The sequence below is a fragment of the Malus sylvestris genome, chromosome 14 (genome assembly GCF_916048215.2).
Source record: "Malus sylvestris chromosome 14, drMalSylv7.2, whole genome shotgun sequence".
NCBI lineage: Eukaryota > Viridiplantae > Streptophyta > Magnoliopsida > Rosales > Rosaceae > Malus > Malus sylvestris.
The window spans coordinates 14,062,590-14,084,481 of NC_062273.1; positions in this window are offsets into that span (position 1 = coordinate 14,062,590).

Genomic DNA, 21,892 nt, shown 5'->3' on the forward strand with positions numbered 1-21,892 from the left:
CCTGGCTGGAAGCTTGATTCCAAGTGATGACTGATTGCTCTCTTTCTCCTTGTCTTGCAGGTAAGAACAAGGCCAAAGGAAAAGACAGGGAAAAAGCATGATATGGGATACTCTTGCTTTTAACCCTGATGATATGAGATATTCTTGCTCTAGTATAGCTTGTTTACAGAGGTATTATCGGGGGGAAAGAAAGCTGAATATTTCGAAAGGCTTCGTTGGGAGTGCCCTCTCAGATAAGAGAAAGGGTTGAGCATTTTTGCAGGTCTGCCTGTCCGTTAGGGATGGAGGTCGACATATATAGGAGTCTCCCTAACATCAAGTAATAATGCTATTCCTTTACCCTGCTTGGTCATAGCACGGTAGTGGGAGCTGCCAGCTTCACATGTTTTAACTCTGTCAAAGCACTTTGAAAAAGTGGTCTGTGGTATCTGGAAAGCTGATGTTGCGTGTGAAGATTACAGACAAGCTTTATCCAAGGAGATCCAGCTCTTGAAGTTGGGAAAATGGTGCCTCTTCGGTTTTCGAACAAGCAATCCTGTCGGGGATCTGGCTCTCGAGATTCAGAGAACGATGCCTCTTCGATTTTTGAGAAAGCAATCCTGCTGGGGGTCTGGCTCTCGAGATTCGGAGAGCGGTGTCTCTTCGATTTTTGAGAAAGTAATCATGTTGGGAGTCTGGCTCTCGAGATTCGGAGGGCGGTGCCTCTTCGATTTTGGAGCAAGCAATCTTGTTGGGAGTGTTTTCTCGAATGTGAGTAAAGGTTGGGCATGTTTGCTAGTCTACCTTACCACGAAGCACAGAGGTTGACACACAGGGACTTTCCAATTATCCAGCAGTGGTACTGTTCCTTTACCCTCTCTTCGATTTTTGAGAAAGTAATCATGTTGGGAGTCTGGCTCTCGAGATTCGGAGGGCGGTGCCTCTTCGATTTTGGAGCAAGCAATCTTGTTAGGAGTGTTTTCTCGAATGTGAGTAAAGGTTGGGCATGTTTGCTAGTCTACCTTGCCACGAAGCACAAAGGTTGACACACAGGGACTTTCCAATTATCCAGCAGTGGTACTGTTCCTTTACCCTCTCTTCGGATTTTTAGAAAGTAATCATGTTGGGAGTCTGGCTCTCGAGATTCGGAGGGCGGTGCCTCTTCGATTTTGGAGCAAGCAATCCTGTTGGGAGTGTTTTCTCGAATGTGAGTAAAGGTTGGGCATGTTTGCTAGTCTACCTTGCCACGAAGCACAGAGGTTGACACACCGGGACTTTCCAATTATCCAGCAGTGGTACTGTTCCTTTACCCTTGTGGGTAATAATATGGTAGCTAGATCTTCAAAATTTATGTGTCTAAACTTTGTTAGTGTTGTTTCTTTGCAATTCTTTTACCCTTCTTGGTCAGAGCGATGTAGCGGGAGCTGCAAGCTTCACGTGTCTCAACTTTGTCAGAGAACTTTGGCAAAGTTATCTGTGGTACCCATGAGTTACTGTTGCGTGTGGGAAGTGGGTGATTGAACAGTACGATTCATGTGCTTTCTACTTCGCCAGAAATCTTCGACAGAATGCCCATAATTTCCCAAAACTGAGTGTGCGTGTGACAGGTGCTGACAAGGCTGGAAAAGTAGGTGCCTTTTCGATTTCTGAGATCGGCCCTCGTGGTCTCTTAGCAGCCCAGCTTTTGAGAAAGCAAGCCTCTTCGATTTCTGAGATCGGCATTCGTGGTCTTTGAGCAGCCCAGCTTTTGAGAAAGCAAACGCCTCTTCGATTTCTGAGATCGACCCTCGTGGTCTCTGAGTAGCCCAGCTTTTGAGAAAGCAAACGCCTCTTCGATTTCTAAGCAGGCGCCTCTTCGATTTCTGAAGCTTCGTCGAGTGCAGATTTTTACAGGGGCTGACATTAAGTTCCTAAGCACACTTGAATATCCACCAGTAGAAGCTCCATTCTTGCACTTCTAAGATCTTGATTTGTCCGACCTCTTCTCTCTTCAACACCTTTGAAAATGTCTGGCCCCTCCGACCGTCGTTTTGACTTGAACCTTGTTGAAGAGGCAGCCCCGCCTTCTCCAGACAACATATGGCGCCCATCCTTCGCCTCCCCTACTGGTCCTCTTACCGTTGGGGATTCCGTGATGAAGAATGATATGACCGCTGCGGTAGTGGCCAGGAACCTTCTCACTCCCAAAGATAACAAACTACTTTCCAAACGGTCCGATGAGTTGGCTGTTAAGGATTCCCTGGCTCTCAGTGTTCAGTGTGCAGGTTCTGTGTCTAATATGGCCCAACACCTATTTGCTCGAACCCGCTAAGTTGAATCATTGGCGGCTGAAGTGATGAGTCTCAAACAGGAAATTAGAGGGCTTAAGCATGAGAATAAACAGTTGCACCGGCTCGCACATGACTATGCTACAAACATGAAGAGGAAGCTTGACCAGATGAAGGAATCTGATGGTCAGGTTTTACTTGATCATCAGAGATTTGTGGGTTTGTTCCAAAGGCATTTATTGCCTTCGTCTTCTGGGGCTGTACCGCGTAATGAAGCTCCAAATGATCAACCTCTGATGCCTCCTCCTTCTAGGGTTTTGTCCAGTACTGAGGCTCCGAATGATCCCCCTCCGGTGCCTTCTCTTTCTGGGGCTCTACCGACTGCTGAGACTTCTCCTAAGCAACCTTTGTGAAGGTTCCCTCTTGTTTGTTTATTTTGACTCAAGTATATGTACATATTTGTAACTTATCGGGGATATCAATAAATAAGCTTTCCGTCATTTCAACGTATTATGTTAAATACACCAAAGCCTTCTTCGCTAAGTTCTTTGAATTTTCTTTTGTTGAAGCTTGTATGTTGAAGCTTTGTGAGTGGAGCATGTAGGTTGAGGTAATGTTCCCTTAATTTCCCGAGTGAGGAAAACTTCTCGGTTGGAGACTTGGAAAATCCAAGTCACTGAGTGGGATCGGCTATATGAATCTTAGAACGCCATTGTGTTCTGTCCTGTGTCATGTCATCCGTTAGATCCAAGTACTCTAAGTCTTTTCTTAGGGTCTCTTCCAAAGTTTTCCTAGGTCTTCCTCTACCCCTTCGGCCCTGAACCTCTGTCCTATAGTCGCATCTTCTAATCGGAGCGTCAGTAGGCCTTCTTTGCACATGTCCAAACCACCGTAACCGATTTTCTCTCATCTTTCCTTCAATTTCGGCTACTCCTACTTTACCCCGGATATCCTCATTCCTAATCTTATCCTTTCTCGTGTGCCCACACATCCAACGAAGCATCCTCATCTCCGCTACACCCATTTTGTGTACGTGTTGATGCTTCACTGCCCAACATTTTGTGCCATACAGCATCGCCGACCTTATTGCCGTCCTATAAAATTTTCCCTTGAGCTTCAGAGGCATACAGCGGTCACACAACACGCCGGATGCACTCTTCCACTTCATCCATCCAGCTTGTATTCTATGGTTGAGATCTTCATCTAATTCTCCGTTCTTTTGCAAGATAGATCCTAGGTAACGAAAACGGTCGCTCTTTGGTATTTCTTGATCTCCGATCCTCACCTCTAACTCGTTTTGGCCTCCATTTGCACTGAACTTGCACTCCATATATTCTGTCTTTGATCGGCTTAGGCGAAGACCTTTAGATTCCAACACTTCTCTCCAAAGGTTAAGCTTTGCATTTACCCCTTCCTGAGTTTCATCTATCAACACTATATCGTCTGCGAAAAGCATACACCAAGGAATATCATCTTGAATATGTCCTGTTAACTCATCCATTACCAACGCAAAAAGGTAAGGACTTAAGGATGAGCCTTGATGTAATCCTACAGTTATGGGAAAGCTTTCGGTTTGTCCTTCATGAGTTCTTACGGCAGTCTTTGCTCCTTCATACATATCCTGTATAGCTTGGATATATGCTACTTGTACTCCTTTCTTCTCTAAAATCCTCCAAAGAATGTCTCTTGGGACCCTATCATACGCTTTTTCCAAATCTATAAAGACCATGTGTAAATCCTTTTTCCCATCTCTATATCTTTCCATCAATCTTCGTAAGAGATAGATTGCCTCCATGGTTGAGCGCCCTGGCATGAACCCGAATTGGTTGTCCGAAACCCGTGTCTCTTGCCTCAATCTATGCTCAATGACTCTCTCCCAAAGCTTCATTGTATGACTCATTAGCTTAATACCCCTATAGTTCATGCAATTTTGTACATCGCCCTTATTCTTGTAGATAGGCACCAAAGTGCTCATTCGCCACTCATTTGGCATCTTCTTCGTTTTCAAAATCCTATTGAAAAGGTCAGTGAGCCATGTTATACCTGTCTCTCCCAAAACTTTCCACACTTCGATTGGTATATCATCTGGGCCTATTGCTTTTCTATGCTTCATCTTCTTCAAAGCTACAACCACTTCTTCCTTCCGGATTCTACGATAAAAAGAGTAGTTTCTACACTCTTCTGAGTTACTCAACTCCCCTAAAGAAGCACTCCTTTCATGTCCTTCATTGAAAAGATTATGAAAATAACCTTTCCATCTGTCTTTAACCGCATTCTCTGTAGCAAGAACCTTTCCATCCTCATCCTTGATGCACCTCACTTGGTTTAGGTCCCTTGTCTTCTTTTCCCTTGCTCTAGCTAGTTTATAGATATCCAACTCTCCTTCTTTGGTATCTAGTCGCTTATACATATCGTCATAAGCCGCTAACTTAGCTTCTCTCAGAGCTTTCTTCGCCTCTTGCTTCGCTTTTCTATACCTTTCACCATTTTCATCGGTCCTATCCTTGTATAAGGCTTTACAACATTCCTTCTTAGCCTTCACCTTTGTTTGTACCTCCTCATTCCACCACCAAGATTCCTTTTGGTGTGGGGCAAAGCCCTTGGACTCTCCTAATACCTCTTTTGCTACTTTTCGGATACAACTAGCCATGGAATCCCACATTTGGTTAGCTTCCCCCTCTCTATCCCACACACACTGGGTGATTACTTTCTCTTTGAAAATGGCTTGTTTTTCTTCTTTTAGATTCCACCATCTAGTCCTTGGGCACTTCCAAGTCTTGTTCTTTTTTCTCACTCTTTTGATATGTACATCCATCACCAACAAGCGATGTTGATTAGCCACGCTCTCTCCTGGTATAACTTTGCAATCCTTACAAGTTATACGATCCCCTTTCCTCATTAGAAAAAAATCTATTTGTGTTTTTGACGACCCACTCTTGTAGGTGATCACATGTTCTTCTCTCTTCTTAAAGAAGGTGTTGGCTAAGAAGAGATCATATGCCATTGCAAAATCCAAGATAGCTTCCCCATCCTCGTTTCTCTCCCCAAAACCATGGCCACCATGAAAACCTCCATAGTTGCCTGTCTCCCTACCCACGTGTCCATTTAAATCTCCTCCTATAAATAACTTATCCGTCTGAGCAATTCCTTGCACCAAGTCTCCAAGGTCTTCCCAAAATTTCTCCTTCGAACTCGTATCCAACCCTACTTGAGGTGCGTACGCACTAATCACATTGATAAGTTCTTGTCCTATTACAATCTTGATTGCCACTACAACATCTTGTGTCAAGGTCTTGTCCACGATGATGCCAACACCGTTTCTCGTTCTATTTGTGCCCGAATACCATAGTTTAAACCCTGAGTTTTCTAGATCCTTGGCTTACGACCAACCCACTTAGTTTCTTGTAGGCACATAATATTTATCCTTCTCCTCACCATAACTTCTACTACTTCCATAGATTTTCCCGTCAAGGTTCCTATATTCCACGTTCCTAAACGCATTTTGCTCTCTTGAACTCTACCCTTTTGTCCTATCTTCTTCACCCTTCCCCGTCTAATAGGATCAAAGTACTTCTTTTGTATGTCCCGTGTAAAGTTGATAGGAGCATATGCTCCCAAACAACTTTGAGTGGAGTCGTTCGAAAAGAAGTTTCTATAGCCCCCTTGCTCATTTAACACTGCATCCGGGTGCCGATGGAGATACAGCGACCCTTACTCACTTATCACTGTGCTCGGGCCACACAGCGCGCCACTTACGAGTGACGCCCTAGCTTTAGCGCGATTTCGTTCTGAATTCATTTTCATAAGGATTCGACGTGATCATGGAGTGCCGGTTGTCGACTACCTGACGCCCTCCCCCTCCTCCTTTATCCGGGCTTGGGACCGGCAATGTAAGATAAACTTACACGGCGGAGTTTTACTTGCTTACGACATACTTAAAAAAAAAAAAAAAAAAGAGGTATATATGTTTTAAATATTTTTTCTTTATAATTCTAACCCACCAATTATTAGGACCAGTAAGTATTTCCATCCTAGCTTAGCCAGAGCTGCATAATTAAAATGTTCAATATTCCTAATACTAAGACCTCCTAATTTTTTAGGACAACAGACATTACTTCAACCAAGAGGAGGATGAGAACCAAATTCTTTTCCCCAGAAAAAAGTACGTGCCATAGCGTTAATTTTTAAGTAACTTTTTTGAACAGGAAAGACATCACATAACGTGATTAGGCATCTTACAAATACTAGAGTTAATAAGAACAGATTTACCTGAGCTGGAAAAGAGACAATCATCTGCAAAGCATGAATTTGATATATGAATGCCTCCTGTCGAAATAAGCAGACCAATATGGGATTTAGAAGTATTCGCCAAATTATTATGATCGCCAATAAATGGTCCAAGGCAAAGAATGAAAATATAATAGCATCTTCAAGGGAGATGCCCAATAAATCAGCACTAACAATTAAAAAAGGTAGTAACAATGTTTTCCAACCGAAAAGCCAAATCTGATATGACATGACATAGATTGGTAGCCCTCATCCTTCCTCCCAAAATAGATAGCTATTTCAAATCCTTTTTTAATTAATTACTAGTATATTGTTTTTAAAAATTGAAGGAGAGAGGAATGGAGTAAGAGAGAGAATGTGAGAGTGGGAGAGAGGTTTATTTATTTTAAAATTTTTTAAAAATAGAGATGTTTAAATCACCTGTAAGTAGGCTTGGCAGTTTTTGACATGACACGATAACACGACACGAAAACGACACGAAAATAACGGGTTTCGGGTCAACACGATAACTTATCGGGTCACTATCGGGTGACCCGTTAAAAACCCGTTAATAACGGGTTCTTAACAGGTATACACGTGGGTAACCCGTTTCGACCCGTTAAGAAAAAAATTATTTTAATAATTTTAAAGTTTAATTACTAAAAGATTTATTATAAAATACAATAGTCATATTAATATATACAATATATTCTATATTAAATATATAGTTTTGTATTACTGTTCTATATAAATTATAAAAAAATTAAAAAAAAGTTTTAGTCATTATTTATTTTTATTATGAGAGTTCTTTATTATCATTACTAGGATAAATTTTACATAACATATTCTTGTTCAAAATTAAAATATACTGGTATAGTATTTGTATATGCAAGAACTAAGAAGACATACATACAAGTATGAAAAATGTGAAGAATATATAAACACTCGTGATTTATCATTATTCCTCCACGAATAGATAATTGTTACACTTATATTATCGTTTAGATTTTTTAAATCCTTCAAACCCTCATGAATAATGTTTTTTATTTGAGGGCAAAATTAATAAAATTAATAATAATTATTGTAGAAGTGTAAAAAATGTAAAAATATATATATACAATCACTCATATATAAAAAAATGTAAATGCTTTAAATTAAAGATCAAATTTATTCATTACATTCTTATAGGGTCGAGGAGTGTATCTGTAAAAAATCATCAAAATCAGAGATAAAATAACCGTTAAATTATGATTTTTCGTTTATAACCGCCGAAAACTTTTGTTCCATTACGTAATCTCTGAATGTTTGTTTTTTACGATTTTTTACATATGCGATCTTGGAATGTGTACAAATACGTTTGACGGTTAGATCGTTGAAAAAAGTTTCATAGAATGCATATTGCGTTAAAACGGTAGATTAAGCAAACACTTAGAGTTAATATTATACTTCTATTAAGTATAAAATAAGTTTTTGTGGTATCCACTAGTGTAAATACATTAAATTAAAGATCAAATTTATTCATTACATTCTTATAGGGTCGAGGAGTGTATCTGTAAAAAAATCATCAAAATCAGAGCTAAAATAACCTTTAAATTGTGATTTTTCGTTTATAACCGTCGAAAACTTTTGTTCCGTTACTTAATCTCTGAATGTTTGTTTTTTATGATTTTTTACGTATGCGATCTCGGAATGTGTACAATTAAGTTTGACGGTTGGATCGTTGAAAAAAGTTTTGTAGAATGCATATTGCGTCAAAACAGTACATTAAACAAACACTTAGAGTTAATATTATACTTCTATTAAGTATAAAATAAGTTTTTGTGGTATCCACTAGTGTAAATACTTTAAATTAAAGATCAAATTTATTCATTACATTCTTATAGGGTCGAGGAGTGCATCTGTAAAAAATCATCAAAATCAGAGATAAAATAACCGTTAAATTGTGATTTTTCGTTTATAACCGTCGAAAACTTTTGTTCCATTACGTAATCTCTTAATGTTTGTTTTTTACGATTTTTTACGTATGCGATCTTGGAACGTGTACAAATAATTTTGACGGTTGGATCGTTGAAAAAAGCTTCGTAGAATGCATGTTGCATCAAAACGGTAGATTAAACAAACACTTAGAGTTAATATTATACTTCGATTAAGTATAAAATAAGTTTTTGTGGTATCCACTAGTGCAAATACTTTAAATTAAAGATCAAATTTATTCATTACATTCTTATAGGGTCGAGGAGTGTATCTGTAAAAAATCATCAAAATCAGAGATAAAATAACCGTTAAATTGTGATTTTTCGTTTATAACCACCGAAAACTTTTGTTCCATTACATAATCTCTGAATGTTTGTTTTTTACGATTTTTTACGTATGCGATCTCGGAATGTGTACAAATAATTTTGATGGTTAGATCGTTGAAAAAAGTTTCATAGAATGCATATTGCGTCAAAACGGTAGATTAAGCAAACACTTAGAGTTAATATTATACTTATATTAAGTATAAAATAAGTTTTTGTGGTATCCACTAGTGTAAATACTTTAAATTAAAGATCAAATTTATTCATTACATTCTTATAGGGTCGAGGAGTGTATCTGTAAAAAATCATCAAAATCGGAGCTAAAATATCCGTTAAATTGTGATTTTTCGTTTATAACCGTCGAAAACTTTTGTTTCGTTACGTAATCTCTGAATGTTTGTTTTTTATGATTTTTTACGTATGCAATCTTGGAATGTGTACAAATAAGTTTGACGGTTGGATCGTTGAAAAAAGTTTTGTAGAATGCATATTGCGTCAAAACAGTACATTAAACAAACACTTAGAGTTAATATTATACTTCTATTAAGTATAAAATAAGTTTTTGTGGTATCCACTAGTGTAAATACTTTAAATTAAAGATCAAATTTATTCATTACATTCTTATAGGGTCGAGGAGTGTATCTGTAAAAAATCATCAAAATCAGAGATAAAATAACCGTTAAATTGTGATTTTTCGTTTATAACCGTCGAAAACTTTTGTTCCATTACGTAATATCTGAATGTTTGTTTTTTACGATTTTTTACGTATGCGATCTTGAAACATGTACAAATAATTTTGACGGTTGGATCGTTGAAAAAGCTTCGTAGAATGCATATTGCATCAAAACGGTAGATTAAACAAACACTTAGAGTTAATATTATACTTCTATTAAGTATAAAATAAGTTTTTGTGGTATCCACTAGTGTAAATACTTTAAATTAAAGATCAAATTTATTCATTACATTCTTATAGGGTCGAGGAGTGTTTTTGTATAAAATCATCAAAATCGGAGCTCAAATTACCGTTAAATTGTGATTTTTCGTTTATAACCGTCGAAAACTTTTGTTCCGTTACTTAATCTCTGAATGTTTGTTTTTTACGATTTTTTACGTATGCGATCTCGAAATGTGTACAAATAATTTTGACGGTTGGATCGTTGAAAAAAGTTTCGTAGAATGCATATTGCGACAAAACGGTAGATTAAACAAACACTTAGAGTTAATATTATACTTCTATTAAGTATAAAATAAGTTTTTGTGGTATCCACTAGTGTAAATACTTTAAATTAAAGATCAAATTTATTCATTACATTCTTATAGGGTCGAGGAGTGTATTTGTAAAAAATCATCAAGATCGGAGCTAAAATAACCGTTAAATTGTGATTTTTCGTTTATAACCGTCGAAAACTTTTGTTCCGTTACGTAATCTCTGAATGTTTGTTTTTTAAAGATTTTTTACGTATGCAATCTTGGAATGTGTACAAATAAGTTTGACGGTTGGATCGTTGAAAAAAGTTTTTGGACCGCCAACAATAGATAATTTTGTAGTAGTGAAACCTTAAATTTATTTAACCGTCAATTGTTATTTACACTTTATTCTTCTGACTGAATTTCATTTAAATTTTTTTTTTTTTTTAAAACATGATCATCTGGTGGATGTAAGAAGATGATTTCACGTTTCGATATTTACGATTAACTGAAATATGAGTTAATGTCATATAATTTGTAGAAACTTTATAAACATCAAGCAATATTTTCACAAACCGTAGAACTCTAAATATAATATCAACGATCCAACGATCCAAACCGTTCATCTACCTGCACCCTCTAATAGATCATGTTTTCAAAAAAGAAAATCTAAAAAAACGAAATTTGATGAGAACAATGAAGCATAAATGTAAACAACAATCAACGGTTAAGTTTTGATATATGATTTATATGATTATAGTGGCGAATTTCGAAGTTAAACTCTTCATGAAAGTTATAAAGCTTGTCATTACGAGTGTTTATATATTTTTTTACACTTCTACATTAATTAAAAAACTATTAAAGACTTTAGGTAAGCGAAAATATACTTAAAACAAAATTGCGTTTTTATGTTTTGGATGTGATAATATGGAATGTATATACTTATTTAGTATTATGTTTTTCATTTGATTATTTATTGGTTTAAAATATATTTTCCTTAACGGGTAACGGGTCGGGTCATATTACCTGTTAATATTATCGGGTTGATTTCGGGTCGGGTCATTTTACCCGTTTATTTTAACGGGTGTTACACGACACGACCCGTTAAGATATCGGGTATGACACGAAAACGACACGAACACGGAAAACACGACACGAATGCCAAGTCTACCTGTAAGTAAGGTTCTAAAAGGCGCTAAACGCTAGTAGGACGGCAAGTTGAGACCTAGCGCCTAAGCGGACTAAATGGATTTATATAATTTTATTATATATCATATAAATTAATCAAATTTACTATATAGTATATAAATAAACAATAAATAATTGTTAGTTTTGTATCATTTTCGAAGTCCAGAAGTTGTGTTGGGCATTTTATTCTTAGTAATAAAATGCAAGGCTGGACTTGTATTCCTCGTTTTAATTAACAAAATTGTCACCGAGTATCCATGGACAATCCACTCCATTTATAAATGGGCGTAATGGATCCTAACAGAAAAAAAAAAAAAATTAAAGAAAGAAAGAAGAACACTAAAACTCATCTAATCCATTTATTATCCTATTTGAATAAAAATACGGAAAATTTGGAAAAGTAACCAAAATTTGGAGCCCATATAAAATTATAACCACCCTTTGAAGTTTCGGATAATAATAACCTAAATTTGATATAAAAGTACTAATATATCATTAATGCATCAAATTTTATTCCTCGAAATCCTTGGATGTCGCCTCCTTTTCCCCTCCTTTTATTTATTTTGTTTGAACTACAAGTGTAATGCGGTATTGTTTATTGTGTCTGCTGAGCACCTTGCCCATCTATTTCCTTTTAATCCTGGAATAGATGTGTCATTTGCTTTAATGGTTACCCTTTTTATTTTTGATAAGTTACATAATGCCTCCAGCAATGAAGATGAGGTCTCGAAGGCAGAAGCTACTGTTAAGGTTCAAAAGTTTACTGAATGGCCTCTGAAATGAATAGGCTTTCATTCTTGTTTCCTAGGCAATAAGGATAGAGTTAACAATAGCTCATCAGTTGAGACCTGACTCCATTTATCAGCATTTAAGGCGTTCATTGATCTTGCTGGTAACCAGCTTTTCGGGAAAGGGCGAGCTAGTGCAAAAAGCTATTGGCTGTTCTAGTTTTTTCATGGTTAAGAACATGAGGAAGTTTATAACTTTTCACTCATTAGGGGTATATTAGTACTTTCACATCAACCATATCTGGACTTTGAAATTTTCCTAAAAATATTATGGATGCTTGTATGCATAGGTCAAGTGGCCATCCAATCACCGACTCACCTCTTTAAAGAAGAAAACCTAACTAAAGCTGCTACTGCTAAGCCATTTCCACCGTCAGCCATATCTGCAATTGCCAATCTATACCCCTCCCTTTCCCTCTCATTCTCTCTCGTCTCATCAACTGTCATCAACTCATCTTCTAACACACCGAGAGGGATACAGTGAAACTCATGGAGACAAGATGCGAGAAGCAAAACGCATAGACTGTCCAGCGTTCACCTTCTTCTGGGTAGGCATTTATTTTTTCCCAGGCCGCCCAGACCGTCCAACCTTCGCCTAGTCCGCCCAAGCGACCGCTTTATGCCACTACTACAAAAGGGCCCTATAGTGTCAGTTGTTGCGTCGGTTTAATATAATATAGTGGCGCACAAGAGAGTTGCGACACCCACTGAATATGACGTCGGATTTAGAAAGCCTGCGTCGCTTTTAAACCGACGTAAACATTTAATGTCGCTTATAACCGACACACATTTTAATAATTTTAAATACTGGCGTTGCTTTAAATAAAACAGTGTCGCTTTTAAGCGACATAAAGTATGGGTGTCGCATATAGAAGCGACACTAATTGATTTTTTTATATATTTTAAATCCTGCGTCGGTTCTGAGCGACATATATTTTATTTTTTTAAATATTTTGAAATCCGGTGTCGGTTGTAAGCGACAGATTGATGGTCTTTATATACCCTCCCCCGTTTTTTCTTCTTCTTCTCTTGCATTTATCTCATTCTCACGGTTTACAAACCTTCTGCTGTTCTCTCTCTTTCACCTTCAGAGTTCTTCCAAGTTCATTCTTCACAAAGGTAAGTTTTTCTTGCTTGTAGTATTTTTATTTTCTCCTCTTATGTTTAATTTTTGGATACAATTTATTTTTGTAGGGAATTTATTTGAGCTGGTTGAGTACATAAAGAATTAATCGACGGCGGAATTCTTCTATAATTCAGGTTTCTGTCACTAAATTCTTTAATTTTTAAATTGTATAATACACAAGTTTATTTATTTAAAAATTGTAATTTAAGTAGTTAGATAAATTTCTATTATTTTTGTTAAATTAATTCATATTTAGGTGAATTAATTAATTTTGTCACTTGAATTGTTATGAGAAAATGGAATGAATATTATTTATAAGCGTTTATGTTAAATTAACAACATTAAATATAACATAAACTTATAATATTGAGTAATTTAAGAATATATTATGTTAAATTAATTTTTTTTGCACTCTAATTGTTATTTTAATTTGTTGTTATTTTGATAATTTTTTGTTGTTATTTACTAGAATGGATTAGATGAGAATAATTTGAATTGTTAAGAGAAAATGGAATGAATATTATTTATAAGCATTTATGTTAAATTAACAATATTAAATATAAAATAAACTTATAATATTGAGTAATGTAAGAATATATTATGTTAAATTAATTTTTTTTTGCACTCTAATTGTTATTTTAATTTGTTGTTATTTTGATAATTTTTTGTTGTTATTTACTAGAATGGATTAGATGAGAATAATTTGAATTTTTATGAGAAAATGGAATGAATAATAATTATAAGCATTTATGTTAAATTAACAATCTTAAATATAACATAAAATTATAATATTTAGTTATATAAGAATATATTATATTAAATTTTTTTTTTTTTTTGCAATTTGAATTGTTATGAGAAAATGGAATGAATAATATTTATAAGCATTTATGTTAAATTAAAAATATTAAATATAACATAAACTTATAATATTTAGTAACATAAGAATATATTATGTTAAAGAATTTTTTTTTTGCAATTTGAATTTTTATGAGAAAATGGAATGAATAATATTTATAAGCATTTATGTTAAATTAACAATATTAAATATAACATAAACTTATAATATTTAGTAATATAAAAATATATTATGTTAAATTAATTATTTTTTTGCAATTTGAATGGTTATGAGAAAATGAAATGAATAATATTTATAAGCATTTATGTTAAATTAACAATATTAATATAACATAAACTTATCATTTTTAGTAATATAAGAATATATTACGTTAAATTAATTTTGTTTACAATTTGAATTGTTATGAGAAAATGGAATGAATAATATTTATAAGCATTTATGTTAAATTAACAATATTAAATATAACTTATGCACTATAATTGTTATTTTAATTTATTGTTATTTTGATAACTTTTGGTTGTTATTTACTAGAATGGATTAGATGAGCATAATTTTGATAACTTTTTGTTGTTATTTTAATTTGTTTTTACTATAGTAGGTGTTGAAAATTAAAAGATTGCAATCGTGATAGAGTTCGAGGGTTGAAAGATAGAAATTGAAAATTCTAATAGTTATGCCTACATGATAGGGATTGCAAGATTGTAGGCATCTTAGTGTCAGCGTAATATTTTACCCTCGTAAACTGGTAAAACATGGACAAGAGTTTGTTGACGATACCCCGAAATTTTGAAGCGTATACAGCTGGAATTAATTTGTTTTTGGATCAAGCAGTTGCAAATGGTGTTGGTCCTGATAAGTTTAGATGTCCTTGCAAAAGATGTTGTAATCGATATACTTTTGTTAGGAACACTATTATTGAACATCTCATATTGTATGATATGGATAAAGATTATAAAAATGCTTGCTGGCGACATCATGGCGAGCAAAACATTGGAGAGCAAAATGTGGCAATTGGAGAAGAAGAAACAGGAGATGAGGTGATTGGCATGCATGACTTTCTTAATGATGTATTTGTCCAACCATTAACAGAAGAAGGTGTTGGGCCATCTACTGAACCGTCTATTGGGGAAGGACGTCCAGAAGAGGTGGAGACTTTTTTTAGGTTACTTGAAGAGGCAGATCAAGATTTGTGGCCAGGGTGTAAGGAGTTTAAGAAATTAAAAGCAGTTGTAAGACTGTATCAGATCAAGTGTTTAGCGGGAATGTCAGACGACATCTTCACAACTTTACTGGAGTTAATTAAAAGAATGTTGCCTGAAGGGGATTGTTTGCCTGAATCTTGTTATAAGGCAAAAAAACTTATAAATGACTTGGGTCTGACGTATGTGAAAATTGATGCATGTCCCAATGATTGCATGATCTATTGGAAAGATACTTCGGATTTGACCTTGTGCTCAGTTTGTGGTGAATCAAGATATAAAATTACCAACGCAGCGGATAGGTCGAGAAAAAAGATCGCAGCTAAGGTTATGTGGTATTTTCCTTTAAAACCACGATTGCAACGATTTTTTATGTCGAAGCATACGACTGAACATATGAGGTGGCATGCAATTGAATGTCCTAAAGATGATTTTATGAGACATCCTTCAGATTCTCCAGCATGGAAGCATTTGGATAATTTATATCCAGATTTTGCGTCAGAAATTCGACATGTCCGATTAGGGTTGGCCAGTGATGGATTTAATCATTTTGGAAAAATGAGGAATGACCATAGCACATGGCCTGTGGTGCTTTCTGTTTACAATTTGCCGCCTTGGATGTGCATGAAGCAACTAAATTTGTTGTTGTCTCTTTTAATACCAGGACCGCGCAGTCCTGGTAAAGAGATTGATGTATACATGCGTCCACTGATTGACGAGTTGAATGAGTTGTGGGAGGTGGGAACTCTAACTTATGATGCGTATTCCAACCAAAGTTTCACGATGAAGGCTGCTGTCTTATGGACTATAAGTGGTTTTCTAGCTTATGGAATGTTGTCAGGATGGAGTACACATGGCTATAAAGCCTGTCCACATTGCATGCATGATAAAGAATCTATTTACTTGCCGGCGAGTCGTAAAATTTGTTATATGGGGCATCGACGCTTTCTTGAAGATAATCATAGGTTTCGAAGGCAAACCACAGTTTTTAATGGTCGTTGAGAGCATCGTAGTGCACCAAGGCAGTGGACTGGTTTACAATGTCTCGAAGAACTTTGTACATTGAGATTTACTTTTGGAAAACCAAAGAAAAATGCTTCAGTTGGGCAATGCAGAAAAAGAATTTCGAGCAGTACAAGTGGTAACAGTCAGTGGAAGAAGAAATCTATTTTTTATGAACTACCTTATTGGAGGCATATGTTGATTAGACACAATCTTGATGTTATGCATATCGAGAAAAATATATGTGACAGTGTGGTGGGAACATTGCTAGGTATAGAAAAGTCTAAAGACGGATTGGCTGCACGTGCAGATCTTGAAGTCTTGAACATAAGACGCAGTCAACACCCACGTAGAGAAGGAAATAGAACATTTCTACCTCCAGCTTTGTTCATGTTGAAAAGAGAAGAAAAAGCTGCGTTTTGCAACGTGTTGTCTACTATTCGGGTCCCCGATGGATATTCATCAAATTTATCGCGATGTGTGCACGTGAATGAACGAAAAATACATGGGTTGAAAAGTCATGATTGCCATGTTTTAATGCAGCAGTTGCTCCCGCTTGCAATACGCCCGGTTTTGCCTAAAGCTGTTACTATGGTTTTATTAGAGTTGAGTGCAATTTTCAGACAGTTGTGTAGTAAGAAGGAGTCTGAGGAAGGATTCAAGGAGCTGAGTTCAAGAATTGCCTTGACATTATGTCAACTTGAAAAAATATTCCCTCCTGCATTTTTTGATATAATGGTGCACCTTCCAGTTCACTTGGCAGATGAAGCAGCTCTTGCAGGGCCTGTTCCCTATAGATGGATGTATCTAATTGAATGGTAATTAATAAATTTTTTACAATTGTAGTCATAACTTTAATTTATAATTATAATTGTTTGTGTTTCGTTTATAATTATAGGTATTTGCAAACGTTGAAGCGCTATGTTCGTAATAAGGGTCGTCCTGAAGGTTCTATTGCTGAAGCATATTTGGTGGATGAGTGCTTATCCTTCTGTTCCATGTATCTTAAAGGTGCCGAGTCTCGTCGTACCCGTAGAGGACGAAATGAAGATGGTATTGGACGTGGAGTATCTGGTGGGCTATCAATTTTTGACTCCAAAGGATGTTATATGGGTTCAGGAGAAAATGTGGAGCTCGATCTAAATGTTCTTGATCAGTGCCATAGATACATTCTAAATAATTGTGATGAAGTGAACCCATTTAGAAGGTAAGAACGTTTAATCATACGTCTTAATGTTTTATTGATTTTCTTAACTTTGAAAAATTAATTATCTAAATTTGGACATAATTGTGTAGCCAACATGAGGAATTCTTGAAAACTAAACATCGTCGAGAAAGGTTAACTATGCGACAAATTAAGGAGCTAAGCAAGAAAGAATTTCCAGAATGGTTCAAGCAACATATGAGTTGATATAACAATCACATTATTTATTTATTGTTTTGCATTTTAATTATAACATGTTATAGTTATTCTGTCAATTTTTATCTTCATACTTATTACATATGAATTCAAGCTATAATGCTAATGACACGTTGATATCTCAAGACTTGCAATGGCTAGCTAATTATCCTAGTAGGGTTGTGAGTAGGTATAAAAGTCACATTGTTCATGGGTTTAGATTTCGTATAAAATTTGTGGATGATAAGCATAAGAATCAAAATTGTGGTGTCTTTGTACCTGCAAATGTTCCTGGAGCAATTGGGCAAGTGAATTGTTATGGCAGAGTTGTAGATATGTTCGAGGTTAAATATTGTGGTCCTACTGAGGCAGGAGATAGGGGTCGAGCTGTGATGTTATTCAAGTGCGAATGGGTTAATAGTGAAAGTCCACGAGGAATGAAGACCGATCAATATAGATTTACTATGGTGAATTTCAATCAATTGGGATTTAAAGAGGATCCTTTCATACTAGCATCACAAGCATTACAAGCATTTTACGTGGAGGACACAATTGAAAAAGATTGGCACGTAGTTGTTCGAACCCATACCGAACTTGGATGATCGAATTCTTGATAATGAAAATTTCCATACAAGGGTTGGCGTGGAAGAGACTCCTTTTCTTGAATCATTAGCATTGCCTACCGAGTTCGTTAATCATGCCAATGTCGACGATGAGCTAACAGATGATGATGGGGAATAATTGTGTAGCCAATTATTTTATGTATTAATTATACTATCTTTCATTTCGTATGTTATGATATCTTATTATAAAATTTTATTTCTGCTTTTTTATTAAGTATTATATATAAGTTAAACCTTTTTTTTAAATATTGGGTTATATATATATATATATTTTAGCTTGTTTCTTGTCGCTTTTAACCGACGGCATATGTCATCTGCGTCGGTTTAATTGAAATATTTTGGACGCATGAGGATTGGAAGAGCCTTTTCATTCAGTTAGCGTCGGTTTTAACCGACGGCATATGTCATCTGCGTCGGTTTAATTGAAATATTTTGGACGCACGAGGATTGGAAGAGCCTTTTCATTCAGTTAGCGTCGGTTTTAACCGACTCAACCTCGGATTATTTCGATGCAATGAAAGCTTATTTCGACAGACTGTAATGTTATGTCGGTTTAATCCGACACAATATCAGTCTATTTCGACACAGACTGTCACGTTACGTCGGTTTAATCCGACGCAATATTAGCCTATTTCGACGCAATGTTAGTCTATTTCGACACATACTGTCACGTTACGTCGGTTTAATCCGACGCAATGTTAGCCTATTTCGACGCAATGTCAGTCTATTTCGACGCAAGGTAAATACCTATTGTCAATTATATGTTTCTTTTTATTTACAGTTCACGAAACTTTTGAGTTGTTAATTACACTATTTTTCTTTTTATTTAACAATTTTATACTTCTAAAAACTATAATAATTATATATATAAAATTATTTGATCTTTTATTTAACAATTTTATACCCTATATGAATATAGTGAATGATTTCGATCTTCAATTTAAAATATTTATACTAGTGGATACGACAAAATCTTATGTTATACTTAATGAAAATATAAATAAACTCTAGTAGGGTTAGTGAATCTATCGTTTTGATGGAATACGAATTCTACGAAAATAATTTCAACGATCAAACCGTCAAACATGTTTGTATATAATTCGAGATCGCGTACGCCAAAAATTGCAAAAAAAAAAACATTCTGAGACAAAGTAACGGGAAAAACCTATTCGATGGTTATTAACAAAAAATCACGATTTAACGGTTATTTTAACTCCGATTTTGATGATTTTTTATATGTACACTCCTTCACCCTATATGAATACAGTGAATGAATGCAATCTTCAATTTGAAATATTTACACTAGTGGATATCACAAAATCTTGTGTTATACTTAATGAAACTATGAATAAACTCTTTAAGTGTTAGTGAATCTATCGTTTTGATGGAATACGAATTCTACGAAACTAATTTCAACGATCGAACCGTCAAACATGTTTGTATATAATTCAAGATCGCATACGCCAAAAATTGCAAAAAAAAAAAAACATTCTGAGACAAAGTAACGGGAAAAACTTATTCGACGGTTATTAACGAAAAATCACGATTTAATGGTTATTTTAACTCTGATTTTGATGATTTTTTATATGTACACTCCTTCACCCTATATGAATACAGTGAAGGAATGCAATCTTTAATTTGAAATATTTACACTAGTGGATATCACAAAATCTTGTGTTATAGCCAGATTAATACAAATTGGTACGTTATATTTAATATTTGTGCATGTTATATTTCATAATTGTATGTTAATATGATGTTTATATGTTTTTATAATTTAATACAACAAATTATTTGCATAAGAAAAATTCATTTTAAACGAATGATGATAAGATAAGATAGGATGTTTGTGGTGATTTTAGAATATTTATCATATTATTTTATGAACTAGTTGGTCAATTATTTACAATAAAAATCAAATTTTTAATTAAAAATTAACAGAAGAATGTTTGATTAAAAAAATTCAAATTCAAGGCATCTATATCAAAATGATCCTAAAATTACATAAGTTAAATTTTAAGGCATCTATATCAACATGAGGAATTCTTAAAATTCAAATTTAAGGCATCTATATCAACATGAGGAATTCTTAAAATTACATTGCTCTTTTTTATTAAGTATTATGTATAAGTCAAATTTTATATATTAAAATATTATATGAAATAACGTAAGTTAAATTTTAATTTTGGGTTAAACTTTTGTTTTTTTTTTTCTCCTGCGTTTCCATTTTTTTTTTAGTTAAACTATTTTTTTTTTTTTTTATGTTGGGCGGGAATTTTCCCGGTTTTTTTTGCACGGGGAAATGGATTGGAAGAATTAGGGTGGAATTGGACGTGCGAATGAACCGAGGCATCGAAATAATAAATGGTTGCGTCGAAATAATAAGTAGTGGCGTCGGTTTGAACTGACGCAACTACTTATTATTTCAACGCAACCACGTATTATTTCGAAGCTTCGTTTTATGCGTCGGTTTAAACCGACGCAACCACTTGTTATTTCGACGCAAGGGTTTATTATTTCGATGCCTCGGTTCATTCGCACGTCCAATTCCGAGGCCACTGCAATGACTGTCTGTCAGAAGAACGTCGGTTCAAATCGACGCAATTGCCTTCTATTTCGATGCTAGGCATATCTGTCAGACTAACGTCGATTTTAAACGACGCAACATGACCCTATTTGGACGCCAGTATCCTTGCAGTCAAAAGTGTGTCAGAGGTTGTGTCGGTTTGAAGCGACGTAATGTTTGCATATTTCGACGCTAAGTTTTTTTGCATATTTAAGCTTCTACGACCTATTTCCGTGTGTTTCCTTTTCACTCTCCTATTTCACTCCCTCATTTCACTCCCTCTCCTTCTCCATCTTCTGTATTCCGCATTTCTTCCGTGAATCCTTTACTTTTGCTATGGATAGTAATAGTGATCATCAACGTTATGAGGAACTTCATGTGGAAGAGGAAGAGGTCGAAGCTGGTTATTTTTCCATATTATTATTAGTTTCGTTTTTTTTTTGTTTGTTTAATCTTCTATTATTCTTATAAACTGAAAATTTACATATGTTTCCTACTTTTTTGGTGTGTTTTAATTGTGGTTTTTGTATGAACAAGGAACATCTCAACGGAGGCGAAGACCTTCAGTTCCCAAATGGACGAAACAGCTTTGTTCGTTTGATATGTCCGGAAAATGCATTAGTGATAATTCTAGTGCATTTTCAAAATATGTGGCATCGGAGGTTAGAGACTACAGAAATCTCCCATTGGCGAAGCATTGGCGTAAGATTAAGGATGTAGATAAGGAAGCTTTCTGGAATAGAATTAAGGTATAGGTATTTTTATTTTTATTAGAAAATAAAAGATTAATTCAATGATTGTTATAATATTTGACTTGGTTGATTTTTTTTTTTTTTTTTTTTTTTTTATGGATGTAGGGAAATATTGTTTTTGAAGATGCAGATATACCAAAAATTCCTTTGATCCGCTTTATGACGCTTAAGGTTACTGAGCATGCACATAAAGAGTTTAGAAATAAGTTAAAAAAAAAGTATTATACCGAGAGAGCAACAGAGGAGCGTCGCCAACCTCCTCCTGATGTGAATCCTACCCAGTGGGGTACTTTGTTGGCATACTGGAGTGGAGATAAAACAAAGGTAATCGATGTAGTTTATTTCGTTATAACTATAAATTTGTGTAATAATTTTTTTATTTTTATTTTCAGGATG